This window comes from Macrobrachium rosenbergii, chromosome 26, assembly GCF_040412425.1.
Source record: "Macrobrachium rosenbergii isolate ZJJX-2024 chromosome 26, ASM4041242v1, whole genome shotgun sequence".
Classification (NCBI taxonomy): Eukaryota; Metazoa; Arthropoda; class Malacostraca; order Decapoda; family Palaemonidae; genus Macrobrachium; species Macrobrachium rosenbergii.
The window spans coordinates 14,688,508-14,707,080 of NC_089766.1; the positions used below are offsets into that span (position 1 = coordinate 14,688,508).

Genomic DNA, 18,573 nt, shown 5'->3' on the forward strand with positions numbered 1-18,573 from the left:
AATAATAATGATCACAGTCATCATTAACGTTTTAGGCGCGGCTTTCTCCTGCTCATATCTGTCTAAACTCCCTTCTGGCCCACGTCTTCGTTCTCTTAGGCTATGCCCTTTCTCTGTGATGTTCTTTGCCATCCTAGGCCTACTGGTCTTCGTCGTGCCTAAATGCTAATTTCCCTTTGTCAACATAAACCCAACCCACTGTCTTTGAGATCTTTCTTCTTTTCCATCATAAGGGCACCTCATGTCTCAGCAACTTTCCTCTTCTCTCAAATAATTTTCCCAATACAAACCCAAGCCACTAACCACAACACTTTGTAGTCAGTCATCTTAAGACTGTCCCTCATTGTTTACGTAAACATCCACGACTCTGTTGCAGAGAAGTACAAGCCTTTATTGTACTCCACAGAATACTGCACTTGTTTACTAATGAGATCATCTTATTTCCAAAGCTGTTTCTACTATTTCTTCCTGGCCTCTCAATACCTTGTTGGTAGAGACTTCATTTGTTCTATGTGATAAGGCGGAAAATCCTAAACCTGATGAAAATTTGGCACCGAATAAACTGCAATGTGACATTCGTGTCTTAAATGTTCCACAGAATGTTTACAATCTTTAGGCGTATATGCATAACCTCTGGACAGGAAGTATAAATGCGTGCATGCTGTTACTTTTTCATTATCCGTGAAAGCAGTAGTTTCTACAGAGCGGGAAAACTATATTTAGATGAAAGGACTCAATAAGCCAGTTATCCCTCACTGGGAAAGGAGAACGATTGTTTACGATAGGTCTCCTTGATTAAAGGATCCTTAGTTAGAACCACTCGCTTGAATTTCCACAGCACTTCACATCAGGCAGCTCCACAACAGATTCCAAGTCTTTCATTATGCATATGGTCAAGTGTTTACTGCTGAAACCTTTGCACATTCTCTGTCCGCATTACTTTCACCTTTCTCTCTAGATATATGATGCATTCTTAAGCAAGCTTTGTAAATCTTGTGGTATTTTGCAGATTAAAACAGCATCATCTACATATATTCATTATAAAACCTACGGGCATACAACAAAGGTGAAGTAACATTCCTTGTAGCACGCCAATATTTACTACAAATTCACTTTGCATCTAATTCGTTCGTGGATAATTTAAGTTTGAGTTACATATTTAACAGGAATGTCGTATTGACGCAAGACCTTCAATAACAACGGTTAGTCGACGATGCTGAATGCCTTTTTGTAATTAATAAAAGCCTCCAGAAGGGGATTTTTAAAGTCCATACTCCGCTGCACAATATATCTTAACATAAATATGTGCTCTAATACCAGCTTGTTCATCTCTACGCTTTTTAGCAATTTCTTTTTCCAGCCTGCTAAGAATAAGCACACTGAATACTTTCATTACAACCGTCATACTGGTAGGTGTAATACCTCTGTAGTTACCACATTTAATCATCACCTTTCTTTGAAACCTTTACTATGACTTCCAATTCCCAATCATCAGGCTTTGTCTCCTCATTCTATATTATGTACAACTGGCTAATCAGTATAAAAGTTGGTACTTCAGTTTCCAATAGTCTCTGCGGTGACTCCATCATAACCTGGTGTCTTTCAACTCCTGAGCTACTTCTTAACCGATTCCACCTCAAAAATTGTGCATTCATCCGTAAGTACAATCAGCTCTTCTTCAGCTTCTGGTGTGTCAATCATATTATCTCCCTCAATTTGCTTTTTCAAGACCTAACAAAAACGTTTCATCTCAAGTTGTCTTACTTCTTCTATAATTACTGACCCATCTGTCCTTTAGATGAGCATTTTCCTTTACATCCAAGGATATTTCATTAATAATTCGGTGAGGCACCTTTATACCGATCAATGCCACTCGCTGAATGTAAAGCTTTGTCAACACTATCAGCCTGTTTGTCCAAGTATTCTCTCTTAGCTCTTCTTGATCTCTGTTTAACCACACTATCTAGACTTTTGTACTAAGCATGTTTGACTTTACGTTCGTTATCTCCTCCCGACGTCTACGTCTACCTTTTGCATCTGTCTATCCTTTATTGTGTCAAAGGTCTTATCCAGTATCCAAGGTTTCCATTTGCTTACCCCATATCCCAATACTTCTCTGCTGGAAGACTGACATACATTCGAGATGTCAAACTAGCTCCCATTCGTTTTCTGCTCCTCTTCCAATTGGTATCTAAAACAGCATATCTATTTGACATTCAATAGCTAAAGCCTATAAACGTCCATCTTCAAGCTATACTGTTTTCAAATCTTGATACACAGTCAACTTTTTTATGTTTGGCGCTTTTAATATCAGCTTTAGTGTGACAATGACAACTTGATGATCACTGCTGACATCTGCTCATATAGCTCCTAACTTTCCATATCGAGTAACGGCTACATGATCCATTTGATTTCTAAGGCAGATTTGGATTAGTCTAGGTGTATTTATAGACACCCTTTTGGTGGAAAGGAGTACGTCCAATTATTTTTTGCACAAAAACTAACAAATTGCACCTCATTTTCATGTGCAGTCACTACCAGGCCTTCCTCACCCATTACATCCTTCAGACCTTTATTGTTCCTACCAACTTTCACATTCATACCACCCAAAACAAATCTCATGTCTCTTTTTGGCATCTGTTTATAACAATGCAGTTCTGCATAAAATTTATCTTTTATTCCTTTCTGATATCATTCACTGGGGGGATAGCACACTATAATACCCACAGCCTACTGCTCTACTTTAAACCTTGCCAGCAGTAATTTCCTGTTCACTGCCTGTCCACTTAATGAGTGCTTTTTTGCATTTGGTGTTATGATCATGCCAACTACTTCCCTACCAAGTACATCTCTCTTTTCCCAGTTCTTTGAACTGTGATTCTATTCAGCTATGCAGTCCAGTCCATATCCTTTATATTCATTTTTTACCAGTTCTTTCTTTCTAATATCATTCAGGGTTCTTATTTTACAATTTACCATTTTTAACTTATCCTTAGTAATTATAAACATAGAGATTCTTACCACACCAGTATGCCCGGGACTGGGGGCCATTTATAAACAGTCTATCCCTTTATGTAGCAGAATCCATAGAGGACTCATTGGCTAAATAACTAAAAGATGGCCACTTCCTAGCTGACTAAAGTCAATGACCTCTGCCACTGCCTCTGGTTTTTACCCAAAGTCATCTGCCAGGTATCCAGAGTTAAAGCCTAGGGAACAAGGCACTCAGTGCCTTAACTTATACAGCATCCTACAGCCAATGATTTCTGATGCTTATCCTCAGCAAGACCACAATTTTCAATTGTGAATCTTGCCCTCACCTAAAGAAGTGTCAACCAACAAGGCAGCAAATACTCGTACCCAAATACTGTAATACCAACTGGGCCTGGTGCTCACTAAAAGCAAGGATGCAACGCCCAGAAAGTCCATACATGACTGACGCTGATCCTTAAATATAGCATCCCTAAAAGTTTCCCAGCCCACAGATGATTATATTATTGTAACACACAACTTTGCCGACTAGACTAGACGTTTAATCCTTTTAACTGACATAGCCCCATCGCCAGCAAAGCTACTAAAAGTAGTTGGAGCAATACGCAACTGTATAGGTTAGTCCTACAGATAACTTTTAAGATCAATCTCAAACACCCACACAATCAAATTCTCAATCATCCCATCCTAATAACTTGATTTTATTGCTTTGTATTTATTGGTATAAATCAATTAATTCAAGTCTAACACGTGACATTACATGTAAAGACTGAAAGCAACTGATGAAGACACCCTGGCCAATGCGGACTTAAACTCTAGTAGACTGTCATTCAAATTGTCCATTCACATAATAATGGAACAAGATCTTAAATCATCTAAAGTTTTCCAAGTCTGAGCTACAGAGTTACAGTGCAACTGGGCCTACTCAAGAATAAGCTGTGTCACTATGTCCAGTGGACCCTACCAATCGGTAATGACACCACGTCTATGTGCTTGGACTTAAAAACTCATTCCAAGACATTTCCTTACAGTTTTGAGATCTTGAAAGCATACCTAAAACATACAACTGTACTTTTTTCAGCCCTTACAAACAATTTTGAACAAACTGAATCATCAGCCAGGGATTATGTATGATGTTATCTCAGATATAAATCATGTAGCAATGACTAGCTCAAGTTTCAATGCTCTCTTAAGCTTTACCCATATAAAAGACAAAAAAGGCTTTCAAATAGTCAGTCTAATACTGTATAAAAGTTTGATTTTCTAACTTTTGAAGACTCAGCATGTTGGGATTGCGAGTTTGCACCCCAGGCAAATAACCAATGTTTACATAATTATATTTGTATTGCAAGTTAAGTAAGTCAGTAAACAGTTGGGTGCTATATTACACATTTGATAAAAGTTATACAACACTAGCAATATACTTCTGCTTTGATTAGTTTTTATAAGAGGAAAGGAGTACAACAATCCCATATTGCATTGCCACAGCCTCAGATACAATACTCCTGACATGGTGTAAATGTAACCTAGGTCTAATTCTAAATTACTTAGCTAGTTACATATAAGCGCTGCCTCCATATGGCTCAACCTAGCCTAACCTTGCCGATATATTCTAGAATTATGTGAACATGATAATAAGGAAAATACTAGGCTGCCAATAGATTAGTACCAATATGCACTTGACAAAATTTATTGGGAGCATTCAACGTCACTGATGCTTGCATATAGTTTTTACTTTATGTTTACTTTATGCTAAGACTCACTGAAAGTTTCGACTATACACTATACAAAATGCCCTCTTTCCAACTAAGCAGATGTACAGTTCTTGAACAAATGACTACAAATTAGACAATTTAACTTTTGCTGTCACAGACTTCATTATGCTATTCCAGTCATAGTACAGGCAAACTGTAATTCAGTAATATAATTCCTTGCCTGGTCTCAATTCTGAATGAATATTTATTACATTAATCAGTAGGCTATTTTTTTCCAAGAATACCACTTTAGGTGATTCAACATGTAATCTGTCCTTCTCAAAGTTGACAACATCGGCAAAGGATGTCTGACATAACACGTAATGTTACTTAGATAAATCCACTACATACATCCTTTTGAGTTTTGGCCAACAAGAGGAGATTCCTTGTCTACAAGACATTGGAGAACCTAGTTATGGCGCGGTCATAGTCAGTGTACTATCGGCCATAAAAAACTAACCTAGGCTATTAGACTTAAAATAATAAACGTGAAATTTACCCCAGCTAACAATAGCACACCATTCCTTCAGGTTAAGTTTCATTATTTCACACAACAGTGACAACACGAATTGTTGACTGATCAGTACTGGAATGGCTAGCCTACTTAACGACTATTTAAGAAAGCTTTCGCCAATGTCAACTTAGCAAATTATTACTATGCAAGGTATTTATGAATTTATAAATCCAAACCACTTGGATGCATTCTTGATTGAGGATTTCCGGCCACAAGGTTAGGTTAGGGCCCGGAGCTAAGTTTTGTAGGATGTAGGCTATCCAATAAAAATATGGGTTTCCTGACGTAGGCCTGTTTCCATAGTTTTATACAATTTCTGTACAGATTTATTTACTGTAAATTAATTGGCATAGTTTGTTTAACTTTCTGACTGGAAGGGGAATAGCAAAACAGGAACAAGACGTTTGCAACGAAATACTGTAAGCCGCGAAAATTTCAAAATGCCCGACAATCTAAAACGTATACTCTTATAAAAAAAAACTCGTAAGCACTTAAGAAATTTTTCCATACTTCCTAATTAATCAAGATTAGGTTCGATACTAAAGTTTAGGCCCTTCTGAACTAGGCCTATTGTTACGACCAACAGCCATCCATAGCCACCGTAATGTTACAATAGCCACAAGAAGCAGTCTCAACATACCTTTTCAGCGACTTCTTTCACTAAGGCTGGCCTTAGCAAAGCTTCGCTGGCGTTGAAATATCATTAAAACCTCTTACACGAGCACTATACTGTCAATTAATCTTACACGAGCACTTTACTGCCAATTAATTCAACACAGAAAAATTCCGAGAAAAGTTACACGGTTATGAACTGATAGTCCCATCTTGTTTACATCATTGGACTGACTGTCATCGTTCGTCTTTGCTTCACAGGTATCATTCGACTAGAAGGCTTACATGTTTCGCATTTTATTAATTCAAAAATGATCACATTTACTGATATTTATAATTGTATTGAAGTTTTACATGTTTCCAGGTACTTTAGGCAATTCGTGTGACGCGTATTTATGTATAAAACAATTTAACATTTTACTAGACTTTGTTCACGAATAATGAGAAATACCAGTTAATTTTTATGCAATATAAATGGCAATTCGTTACTTTGTCTCAGCATTTAAAAGGTTGCAATAGATAGACATGCCGATATGGAAACAAGAAATAGGTCTAATGTGGTTGGCCAACTCAATAGAGTATGGTCCAATATCACCTTTAGATCCTAAATTCACACAGAAAGCCATAGTATAGACATCACCAAATGTATAAATTTGTAAGATTGTATTCTATACTACAGTAACCAATGCTGCTGCTTAATGAATTAGGCTACATACCCATGTTGTTTGTGACAGCCAGCACTTTCACGGGCTAAAAAAGTGTAGAGCCACATTTATGCTGGAGACAACTCATGTCCATTATTATCATATAAAGTAATTTAATTTGACCAATGGGTAACATTTTTACTCACACTGTGTCCTAAGTGATATTTTCTTTTAAGGTGAAAACTGGAATAAAACAATATTAATAAGCTGGATAGCTAAGTGGGAAGAGACCAAAGAAAATGGATGGAAAATAAAACTTATAAACTAAAGCAGTGCATGGTTATAAGGATACTTAAAAAGGAACTCTTCAGTATTGCCCACAATGTACCATATATCAAGCACCCAATCAACGGGACTGAATGGGAAACAGCTTCCTCGTGGTTACACTTGCACTATTTACCAGTAGCTTATGCGACAGGTCATCCTTAGCTACTTGAGGATACTGCTTTAATAATTCATCAAAGTTAATGCGTTTCTATTACCAGTAATAAAATACAGGCTCACAGAGCAGTATTTTCGCCATAATTAGCATTTCATTTATTTGCAGAAACATGACAACCGTTTAACATACCTGTAACTTTCTCACTATATCCACAGAGTTAATTTTCTTTCACAGGATAATTTTTGTTTATTCAGCTTTCAGTATTAGAAGCAAACCAAACTTCATTCTGCTTTCAAAATAACTCTTTAACTTGTTTCAGCATCAAACGCCACTTTTCTTCAGCCTTAAAAATTTACTGAAACCCCTAGCTGTTATTTATGCTTGGGGTATTTATAATTCCTCCTGGTATACTCTCAATACTTTGTCAACTGGGACTTTTATAGTGAAGTTATTAATACGAGATTAAAGGGAAAATAATCCAAAACTGCACAAGTAGATGAGGTATTTCAATTCACAGAACTGAGAGAGAACCGTCTCAGTAGGGAATCAAAACATTTAAACACAGACAAAGTCATTTAGAACACTGATACTTCTGGCTGAAGTACAGCAATCTTGCAGTCCAGCAGTTTACTGAAATTGGTCTCGATATCTTTAGAGGGAAATGAAAAGCAGGGTTCACAGAAAGGCAATGTCTTACACAATATATATATACACATATGTTACTGGAGAGTATGATACAGAAATGAGTGAGTTCATGTTTCACTACTACAAAATCAAATGACTTATGGATGTTGTTTGCACCCTACGACTGTTTCTAGCTACTCTGTATATCTGGAGATTTTGTATTTAGTCTATAACCTCACCAGTTTCCTTTGCTGCAATTTATGACTACTAAGAATTACAAAGATAGCAAAAACCTTTATCTAGTTTTAACCATTATCAAAATATGAAAGTTTAATGCTAGTTTTTGCAGTTTTTGTAATAATATTTAATAACAGATTTATGCTCACGCAGTACATGAGAATGTGTCATGAGGTAATGCTTTACCAGTATTTCAAGAAAAAGTATGGACACAGGCGAAGGTGAGGTTCCGTGTTTTCTGTGTTTGGTAACATTGCGTCAGTAATTTGGAAACACTCCATCTAACTTGTTTGATTCAGTTGTATCTGTCAGAACAAGCTTCTGCTTTTTTTTTTCATGTTTGCCAAAACGTCACAAAGAAATGAGGTTTACAATACTGGAATATATTACTTTTTTTTTTTAACAGGATGCAAACAATCTTTATTTTCCTCCGTTTGCAGTTATTACCGATAAAATTATTTTAACCAGGGTTGCACTGTTGCAGCTGGAGGTGTGTTTACCCAAACAAACTGAGGAAGAACTAGCAGACATTTTTAAAGTTACCTCTCAGAGGCTCAAAGAAACAACCAGTTCACTACTATGTGTAACCATGCAACTGAATATATGCTTTTATCAACTGATATACGATAAGGTGAAAGTGCGTCTGGAACAACTTCTTCCTCGAATTGTTTGGGAAGACGACACACTCCCGTGACAATATGGTAGATTTATATGATAAAGCCACAATTAACACGGCAACAACCAGGCTACACAAAAACACAGCAGTAACAACACAGTTTCATGGAAACATTTCCTTGTACCTGAAGGACAATTATTCCAATCAGTTCCAATAAAGGAAAGAGAAGTAAGTAACAAACAGCGATTGGGAAGTTGGCCATATAGTCTGGAACCAAGAGGAGACATGACAATTTATTTTATCTTGACTTAATAATATCACTGCACAGTTTAACATAAACAGTCTTACAGTTAGAATTCTGGAAGGGTTTTGAAAAATTCTTCATAAATTATGTTATTCTGATCCTGAAGATGCCAGTTTAAAATTCATATCACTCAACATTACTAATGGTAAAGTGTGACAGGTAATTTGCAAGGGTTTTCAGTACCTCAGACACCCTATTCTTCATGTTCATGAACTAAAATATATTACTTGTATTCTTTAAAAACATTAAAAAATGACTGTCCTTAATATTCACCAACTGTAAATCCTGCATTTTCAACATACAAACCCAATTTTACAGAAGCCTTAACTGCCATCAAGTAGTAGTGACAAATCAGTCAGAATTACAAAGGCAATACCTATTGCAAAAGGCAACCCACCAGAGGAATATGTTCCCTCCTGGAACTCAATATACATTATTCAGCTTCTAGTGTCATCATTTTAGTGGGTGGAAAGATCTATCTAGAAGGCACAGAATTAGTACAAGATATTTCTCCACAAAAAAATGAAGGTCGTTCTTGGAGCTAAAAGGTAAGTTTCTTTCTGAGGGCCAGTACCAAATTTTAGGGAGAAGGTAGACAGTTCAAGGACTGTTGTATTAGAAAATGGTGTGTCTATGTTGGCTACAGTCACATCAAAGGAGCTACGGAATAAACACACAAATTCTGCAGTTTGTGAGTCCTAGTTGCTAAGCCAAGTGTCACAAACTGACATCACTGAAGATGATTTTTCTCCTATTAAGGTGTCCGGTTCCTTACAGGTTTAACTTAGGCGACCCATTCTTCGATTGCTGACACTTGTTACTGTCAGACTGCTAAGTTTTAGCACCAACTGCATCATGGGATTGCCATTTCATTTATCTTGTATCAGTCAGCAGTCAACACCTATCCTCATTCGTTGGATCTACAGCTTTCAATTACCTTGCTTATTCTTTAGTTCATTTCTTCAACCAAGCAAAGACACGTACCCATACTAAGTATCTCTTATAACCTGTTTTGCGACGATCATAAAAGACCATTTCACTGACCATTAATCTATTCCATCGTCCTTCGTGAGAACTTAAAAGGATGATGAATGAAGTCGACATCAATGCTGGTACTAGGACGTTATTATTCTCTCTCTATCACATCGATCATGAAGTGTTTTTCTTTACTTCTAATCATTATTTCTCGCTCAGACTCCAGTATGAAAGTTAATGACAGTGTATCTAACTTTAAAAAGAGCACCAAAAGAAAGAATAACTGAGCCACATAAAAAAACCTTTGACGTGAAAAGCGACAGTTTTTAATGAAAGTTTTTCTAATAAAAATTCAAGAACTTTTTAAAAATAAGCTCTTTTAGTTAGTTATCCTCCTCTTTAAACCTAGGCGAGTTGACTACAATTGTAGGGCTAAGATATATATATATATATATATATATATATATATATATATATATATATATATATATATATATATATATATATATATATATATATAGCACAAATGCTGATTAAATGCCACAAAAATAAAAGTGCTGATGTAGACAATGCACTATGCGTGAGAATTGTTCTGATGAATTTCTTACTCTCAGGCTGATACAATGAAACAGGGCACATTTGAAAGATGCACACAGAATAAATTTAGAATACACTGTAATCATTGACAACATTCCAAACATTTCTTTATCAAAGACAACTAAACATACAAACAGTAATTGTGTAAAACATAAATTTAAAAGAACACAATTTTGAGGTATTACTCGTTGAAGTACTTGTGTTTCTTTTGGTCGTAAGGTAGTAGGATATGCATGGATATACATTAGTCACATTGGGCTTATAGCATCATTTATGTCAAGTGAGTTTCTGTATCCTTGGGTTTCAAAGCTGCAATACAGATTGCCTTCCACCTCTTCCCGTGACCCTAACCCTTGTCTAGTTTACCTTGATCTGGGGTTGCGAAACATCCTCTGTTCCTAAAATGACATTGTGTAAAGTACCAGTTTCCATAATCCCTGCAATTCAACACTATGGCCTGGACAAGAATTTCTTCTACATATCCTGTGACCTTGACACTAAATAACCTGGGACAAGGGTCACGAAAAACCCACTGATCCGAAGCAACCTTAATAGTATAAAACATGACTGTATGAAACATCTGCAACATTAGATTATGACATGGCCTGGGCAAGAGCTTTCTACCATTCCCTATGACCTTGACACAGGTTTGGATCATGAAGAGTTTAGAATGTCAGCAAAGTGGTATGGTTAAGCTATTTTCATTAATAATAACAATAACAGGACCACGACACCTCCTCTGGTCCTATGCAATCGTTGTGTCACATGAGCCTTTAATGTTTATTTTCCCTTAAAAAGTTATGGCCCGAACAAAATGTGTGACTGACGGGCGGACGGAAAGACAGACAGACAAACACACAGTTGGACAGACAGACAAGGCAATTCTTATATACACCCAAAAATTTGTTTGTTAGGGGCATAAGAAGAAAGAACGTACAACTTACATGTATAGATGACAAAAAGCAACATTGACGCTGAAGAAAGAGCTAGATGAACGTTCATAAAAAGACTGATATAATATTTCAAAACAAGCAAAAAGGAGAAGCTCTGCTAAGATAGGCTGCTTCAAAGATCACGTGCTGTGGGAGAGAGAGCTCCTCACTTTGGGCTGCACTCTAACATCTGGTAAGAAAGCCAAAGGGACCACCTTCATAATCCTGAGTGATTTGTCACTGGGAACATGTGAAAATTAAGGGCTTAGTAAATCAAGGATTTGTATCTGCATATCAGCATCACAGTGTTGTGAATATCTATGAGATGAAAAATGAATCCACACAGCAGTACACATTTCACTGAGCTATGTATTTCTAAAAATATTTTCGTACATCGTGAACACAAAAATATCAAAATGCACCAGGAACTTAGGAAAAGTTTTCACTTCAGCAAAACACAACTTACAATCTTGGTATTAACAAGATTTAACAATTGCACTTAACATAAACAGATGGAGGGCTAGATAAACATGATTATTCCTAAAGCACTGTATTTCATTTTAACAACGTGATTTACCATGAAATTAAGAGAACCATCCCTTAAGATTTCTTAGGCCTACTGAATATCAGTTCATAGCAATAGGTGTATTTAAGGAAACCTTTATAAATGATGGGTTTCAATAATTCTGTTGTTTTATGAAGACTTCAAAAACAATTTTAAGGTAGCACTGAACAAGCAGGATGCGATGCCAAAAATGAAATTTGAAGAAATAAGGTCAAAGTAATATTTTTGGATATTTTTTCAAACACCTGTAGACCAGGTCTATCTAATTATTTACTCACTTTCTACAAAGGATGGAAATTTACTACTATATGGCCCTTTAAGATATTGTATCAAGTACAGTGAAATGGAATGATATAAACTAGACACCACCCTACTTACGAACATTCAACTTACGAACATTCAGATACGAACAAAATTGTCTTCAGAGCGGTCCCCTTTGCCACTCATAAGTTCAAATTTAATGTACATATTCGTATTAATAAAGTACTCTATATAATACAGTTCTTACAGTATGTACAGTGTACTATGTTTTAGGATGAACGAACGCACAGTACTGCATTGATTTTATATCATGCTGTACTTCAATCGGAGTGAAGAGTACAGTAACCAACTTACGAACAATTCAACTTACGAACAGCCATCCGGAACGTAACTTGTTCGTAAGTAGGGTGGTGTCTGTATAAGAAATACAAAACATTTTTTCACCAGTGACATGATATGTACCTGGGTCAAGTCATCCCTCTGCTTTAAACACTAGCTGGTTTTGCAGTACAGTATATTCAAATTGGTTAACTTGTGTGTAGACAATATAAGAAATTTTACATGAACTAAAAGTGTGATGTGCAGTATTGACGCTCCATAAGATGTTAGGTATAAAAGATGATGTACAAACGTTGTACAAGAGTATTCATGCACAGAATACAAAGTGAATACAACTTTCATTTTATAATTGCTAAGGAACAATAAATATAAGGAAATGGGAATGAATGAGAGTACTTTTCATTAAAATGTTCACAATAATAACTACTACAATATGACAAAATATACTAGGTATTTCCAGGTAAGTTTACTGAAATTTACAACAGAACTTTAGTTTGGGTTCGAGAGCTTATGGGTCACAATGAAACCTAAGAGCCACATTAAGTGAGCCTACCTTACATGGAGCAATACTGTACAGCACACATCTAGCAGCATATAGACATGTACGTACATATGTATGCATGCACATCCATATGCAGTATACAATATAGTACAGTCTATAGCATGTGTCTATATACACAAAACCTGTATGCATATACAAGTACATTGCAAGAATATGAATACCATTCTTACTATCATAACAAAAGGTCTGTAGTTTCTTAAGACACTGAAATTCTTACATACCACTGGTAATTAAACTGAAATTAGTCACTGCATCCTTGAAACAGAGAATGGACTTTCTAAATAAAACCTATCTTACAGGAAAGGTTAAGAATGTGACAATGTGTTGGCCTCGTGGATTAAAAAATAAATACAAAGGTTTGTTGTAAGATTTGGCCAACTGAATATCCTACAGTCCAAAAGTGACTATCCACTGTTTTGGCTGGCTCAGTTTCACATCACTAAGAATGAATCAGACTTAAGGTCTGCCATCAAAACTGAATTGAACATGACTGATTTTGGGTGCCATAGTTCTCCTGCCTCAGTTACTAAAACTGGACACTATATAGTTATTGTTTACTTATGTTGCCAAGGATATACTGGAGTTAAGGTCACATAAGATATAATGGAGGTGGCTATACAGCTAATTCGGAAGGTTCTAGTTCATTGGCATATTGTATCAATTTCCTTCCAATAGCAAGCACATCTTGAGCAAGGGATGTGATCAAGCACATAGTAGAAGCATATTATGTGGACAGGCTAACAAGCAGCACCTAGTTCCCTTCATGCCAAAATGCGAATAAGCAGCACCTCAAAACTGTGTAGTTTTTTTATTCCTAAATTATGATTCTATAGTCTAACTCACAGTAAAAAAGTGGAAACTTGAATCAGTATCACATGATGCTCTGCCAATTCTCTACCTGTGATTTTGATGGAGGTATGATGGGGGGATGATAGTACCATTGCTTTTGTTACTCAAGCTGGCAACGAAATTCATAATTAGCAAAATTACAAATACCGTATATCTATCATTACCAACATAGGAAGAATCCCTTCAGCTCACTTGAAATTGAAATCATATAAAGATTTCTAATGTGACTGAGAAAAAAGAAGACTAATAAAATGATGCTATGGAAAGAATGAGTGTATTCTAAGAGCACAAAATTATGATTATCTTGAAGATAGCCCTTGCTACCATCATTAAAAAATCTGTAAGAATATTAATGGTAGAAAAATTAATTCTTCTGAAATACTGAACTTTTCTGATCAGCATGTCATAGCATTCCACTTTTATGGTATGTAGATTATGAAAGATGTGGTTCCTCTCTGATAGCCATCAATTAGCCCTTCATGAGTAGTACAGTCAAGGGAAGGAGTACAGTACTTATATAAAATAAAGTAAAAATATTGCTACCATATGCTGAACAACAAGGTCTCTAATCCTTTTCAAAGTACCACTGCTCAGAAACTCACAAGTTACTTTCCTATCTGCCCCAAAATCTAACCACTTGTTGGCTAACTACTGGTAAAACTGGTAAAATTTTCATTACCATCCACACAGAACTTTTAGTGCATCTACTAAAAAGGGACAAGCAACAAGACAAATAAATCAAACCAAAACGATAGCCTTCCCAGTACCAAAAACTGCCCTGGAATTCACCAGAAACATTCAAAATAATCCCAGTTAACATGAACACAAACGAAGCTGGAAAACTATCTTAAATAAACGCTGTCGTTTTCTGAATAGTGCAAGGAGCATTGGTGGTTAAAAGTGAGGTAACAGAAGGTAGTCAAAAGTGAGATGCTGAGAATTTTTTAAAAATGAAACAACTGAGTGTTAGAATTTGAATTTATGAAGGGTCAATGGATAAGAAAGGTGTTGGGATAAAAAAAAACAATGAATTAGTAAATGACAGTCTAAAGCATAAGGGTGGCTATAATCACATCATTACCAAGAAAAGAAAATGGGATTAAGGACTTGAAGTTACATTGAAAATACAGCAACTAAACTCCATGACAGGACTCGGGTTTAACTCGAACGTCAATAAAATGAGCCCTAGAGGACAAAATGTCCTTCTGATGCCTAACAATTATCACTGTACACCTCAGCTGATCAAGACTACTGTGTCACATATCTAGACTTTCTCTGAGGCATGGTTAAAGAAGTTGAACAGATAGGTGGGAAGGGACCCAGACCAGAGGCAAATATCGAATAAATTTGTCATGAAAACAATGTAACCAGATGTAGGAAAACGCAAAGACCTTTTAGGCCTATCCACAAAAATGTTGGGGGTGCAGCCTTTTGAATATCAAAAGGAAACTAGGCACACAGATCTAGAATGGCATTTGGTGCTAATTACAATACAAAGAAAGTGCCATCCATATACATTCGAGGTTGGATTCATACTTGAGCTACTAAAGCACTATCAATACTCATTAGATATTGGAGAAACTATAGAAAAAAAACTCCATATCTATAAGAGGGAGCAGACTGGTAAATGAACCACAAAGTTCAAAGCAACCCCGAAGAAAAGAGGTAGAGTATTACATAATTCTTTGCGATTATTAATCTCTTAAAGAGTTTCTAACAGTCTAACAGAATCTCTGCGGTCTTCCCCTCACTGGACTACATCTCTGAAACTTGATTAATGAGTGAGTCAGATAACATTCCTCTTTTGCTCAGCTTTAACTGATAATACTGTACAGAATGTCTTCAATGAAAATTAGACTTCTCAAACCAGTCAGGCTATATATATTCATTTGATATTTATCCCCCTGGGTCCTTTCTTACATCATTCTAGATTTTCTGATACAATGCTGTCTCCCAGAGCCTCACACCTGGAAACGAACAAGCCAGAGACTGAATCTTTTGACAGAAAAATTTCGAAATAAATACCAGTTTTGTTTAAGTGAAAAGATCATCCATACATAACATATTATGCCCTTGAGTGTTCATATAATGAGAATAGGAAAAACGTTCTAATAATGAAATATTTAGTATAATTATTAGTATCAATTTCAAATCATTCACTTTAGAGCTGGTTTCATGGACGAATTCTGGCTGAAAATTAAAGAACTTAAAATCAATTCGTTCTCTGCGAGTTCCATTTGCTTCATCCACTAAAGAATGCTTATCCTTTGCGACATTGTATCATTTACAAAAACCACAAAAGTCAAAGACTGTTGCGTCCCTATCTGTTCTAGACTGTCTTTGACTACCTTCATCATCCACCACTTTATATCTTGTAGCACAAACTATTCTTTCATCACTAATGTAAAATATACTCTATAACATGACTGTGACTGCAGACATCTTCTGTAACACTGATTTCCCTTCAGAACAATCATCATAAACAGCATCTTTATCATTATGATTCCCTTTCTGGGGTCACACATCTTTATTCTCTATGCTCCCTTCTTTCTTGTATGTGTTTTACCTGAATTCCCACCTCCTGGTCTCCTCTATGATTTCGACTTCTTGACAAATTAAACATCTAATTCCAGCAACCATAATGCTTACCCCATGAAAGCTAGGTATTTGTGAAACTCACCTATAAGGCAAAGAGAGTACTGAAGCATATTACGCAAGACGGTACAATATAAAATGTGTTAAACTACGTCACAGCTACGTCAAGGAGTTCTCTATCTTTTTTAAGTTAATGGAGGGATGACTACCTTTCTCATACAGTACAACTACAACCAATAATCATTCTCGCAAGAGAATAGAATTTTCTGTGTACTGTACTGTACTTCAAATGTAAAACTGAAAATCTGACAAAATGACGTCAAAATATTTCATGGAGGTCTCTGTAAAGAAATATTATAATTGCCAATGGAAGAAAAAATGAAGGAAAATATCCATAAACTATCTCCATGTGAATAAGGCAAGTGGGAAGGGGAGGTTGTTTTGCATCTGCATTCTTCTGCAAAAGCCACAAAATGTTGATGGCATAAATGTGACCATTTTTTCCTCAGCAGAGCATGTTTTATTCACTATGGAACAACTGGTGGCTATTTTCTTATATATGCAGAAAGTGGAATGCTATCTTTCGTCAGTACAATAAATAAAAACTTAGAATACCACAATGATTCCCAGAAAGGCCTTGGAAGTCATTATGAGGAAGGAACTTTGGTGCTTGAATCAACAACATTGTAAGTCTTGAGCATCCTAGGAAAAATAAAATCAGAAGACATTTTCCCGCTATCTTACAAAATGTTACTGGATAGTACGACTCAGTATAAAAAATGATAAAAACCTGGATAAGAAACTCCTGTACACACTTGAGAATATTGTAAGACATAATGACATAGTAGAAAAGGGTGTCTTCATAATATACAAATATATAATATACAGAACAACTCACAGAATACACCAGCATATAGCAGGGGAATCAAAATATATGCTAGAATGGTCAAGGATCAGTTCATTGTGTATAAGGGGCTTAAACCTACTACATAAAAACAACATCGATATCACTTTCTCGGGAAAGGAAACCTTCTTTTGTAGACCAAAACCAATATCCAGTACAAACAGCCCGTAAACTAGCAGCCGAAATATTTAGAATTGTTGTTTGTAAGTTCTGAAAACAGGAATTGGGTAAAAAAAATATATCCTCATGAATTTTCTAGTGAAGATGATCGTTTGACCTAAATGATTTGGCCTAAATGTTATGGACCTATTCAAGATATTTCATAAAGCATACCAAAATAGAACCCTAAAACTGTGTTTCCCACGAATGTTCCACTATTATCTAATAAAGAAAACTTAAAACTGTCCTTTTATTTTCTAATACAACCACATTCCTTTACCTTGAGAAACCAATGTCCATGGATGTATAAAATCCCGCTGTATTTTGGAAATACCTATATTAAAAACGTTAAAATTCACTACAGTTTCACGAGAGAGAGAAAAAAAGAAAAAATAAATAGCCAGCTTCGGTCACTACCGAATGCTTATTTTTTTCCTTTTTTCTCTCTCTTAACATTTGTATCTTTCCTTTTTTTATTTTATTATTCTGTAATCACCTGAATTTTAATTTTTTTAATACATTTCCAAAATACAACGAGATTTTATTTTTCTTACAGTATGACAAGTGTGAGTATTAATATTTTTTAATTTCTATGGAAAATATCTTATTGCATCTTACTGTGAGAGCTGAGATAGTTCTTTGACAAGACATAACAAACCAACTCTTTTGAGAAACACTGTTCCTTCTACAAAAAGAGTATGCCATAATAAAGTAATATGCTTACAAAATCTTCAGCAAGAAAAGAAATTAGGTGTACTATATTTGACTTTGAGAACTTCAGGTTTATGATCGCACATCTTACAAAGTCCCAAAAGTAGAAAAAATTCATATAAATAGTGTAGAAAGAAAAGTCAATCTTTAAGAGTACAAGAAAGTAAATAAAACTGACTCTGGGAACATCAGTTTCAAGATCATGCATCCTCTACGTTCCCAAAATATCAAACGAAATAAAAAAAAAAACAGACAGTACAAGACAGTTAGAAACAAGGCATGCAATAATAAGGTACAGTCTCCTATAATTTGGTGATGCTGTTTACTTTCACAGTGACACAAAAAATATCAGTACTGCACTTTGAGGGGCCACATAAAATGAAAAA

General features: G+C 35.7%; 1 protein-coding gene across 1 annotated transcript in view; it reads right to left on the minus strand.

Moving 5' to 3' along the window:
• The window catches only part of LOC136853069 (excitatory amino acid transporter 2-like), a 224,122-nt gene extending 217,977 nt beyond the window's left edge, over positions 1-6,145 (minus strand). The window contains exon 1 of the mRNA XM_067128321.1: positions 5,900-6,145. The gene's annotated coding sequence lies outside the window, so the exon portion shown is untranslated. The remainder of the gene's footprint in view (positions 1-5,899) is intronic.
• Between the last annotated feature and the right edge of the window lie 12,428 nt (positions 6,146-18,573).